This window comes from Notothenia coriiceps, unplaced genomic scaffold (assembly GCF_000735185.1).
Source record: "Notothenia coriiceps isolate Sejong01 unplaced genomic scaffold, NC01 NC01_scaffold00028153, whole genome shotgun sequence".
Lineage (NCBI taxonomy): Eukaryota > Metazoa > Chordata > Actinopteri > Perciformes > Nototheniidae > Notothenia > Notothenia coriiceps.
The window spans coordinates 1-1,618 of record NW_011360854.1 but is presented as its reverse complement, the minus strand read 5'-3'; positions in this window follow the sequence as shown (position 1 = coordinate 1,618).

Here is a 1,618-nt window from a genome sequence, read left to right as displayed (position 1 = left end):
TGTGTGTGTGTGTGTGTGTGTGTGTGTGTGTGTGTGTGTGTGTGTGTGTGTGTGTGTGTGTGTGTTTCCCTCTGGTGCAGAGAAATGTCTGCATGATCTCTGAGAGACACCACGAGCTGTTTACAGTCTTGAATGCAGAAAACACTTTGATAGGAAGTGAGCGACGCTTTACTCCAGCAGCTGATGATGAATGTTGTTTTCAGTTTCACTCAGTTTTCAACCACTTAACTTTGACTTGAATTAACTTAAATAGGCAAGTTCAATTTACACTTTTCACGTAGATAACAAACTTAACTTTTGCACAGATGCAGGCGACTTATTTTCGCCACCAATTCATGGAGCCTTGGCCCTCTGTAAAACCCCCAATACTCTATGATAGAAAATAACAGACATACTTTTATACAGTTCATTCTTTCTTCCAGAATAATCAGGGAGACTTGAATCTAAAAGACTTCCCTGGATCAAACTGTACTCTTTTTTATTATTCGTTCTTGTGGAAAGACCCCTTCTTCTTCTTCTTCTTCTTCTTCTTCTTCTTCTTCTTCTTCTTCAGCTTCATTTAGTGTGAATCGTACTAATGCCAGCATAAGATTTGAAAAAGGCGAAGGAACAACAATATCTCGCACAATAATATAATGAAAAGCAAAGAGGAAGAACAAATAGATGGAGTGGAGAAAGTTCCTCAGGGATTTGAGCCTTTGTAGACCATTTACATGAACTAAAACCACACACTACAGGAGAGGGAAAACCCCAGGAAGCAGAGTAGCCTCTTTGAGGGATTGTCTTTTTTTAAATCACAGAGTTGAAGCTAACGGAGTGGAGATAATTCCCTTCATGAGAAAACACTATAAATAGAGAATGAGGCAAACTGCTCCCTTCAGCTTTCTGTCTCTTGATGTCTCTGGCATCCTCTTTCCTCTGCACAGCTGGTGTGTAATTGGTCAATCTGTCCTCAGCTCTGCTCTGATTGGTTGAGGTGACACGAGGCCCCGTAGATCTCAGTGACACCTGCGATTCACGGCAGACGGACGACAGAGAGAGAGAGTCAGGAACAGCAGGGGGCGTTCATTGGGAACGTGAGGAAACTAAACTCGAAGACGAACTTCAAAATACAAATGAATTAATAAAAAATCCAGATATTAATAAATTAAAAGATGTCTAAGAAAATAGAAAAAAAAAACATAAAATAAAATAGAAATAAAAAAAATACAAGTAAAACAAAATTAAAGAAAACATTTTTAAAAACAAGATAAAAATAACAAACAAATTAATAATAGATACATTAAATTAAAAACATAAACAAAATAAATTAGATTAAGAGACATACAGCGAGTGCACCTGCAGGTTTCTTGCTGTGTTAAGTTTGTATCCTCATGGTTTACTTTAGGAAGTCACTTTTAGGCCATGTAAACACACGCGTCTCATTCTGCGTTGATGCATAATTGTACCGCAGTATTTTCCTTTCTATTTCCAAAGAGGGCCAAGACTCCAGCAAATGCCTGCAAGACACCAAGCTGGAGTTGATGCAGCTCGTGCCATAAATAGAAACATTTCCCCCCCCTGTAGGCTAAAAAATCACCCCCCCCCCACCAACCCCCATCCAACCCACCACCCGTTT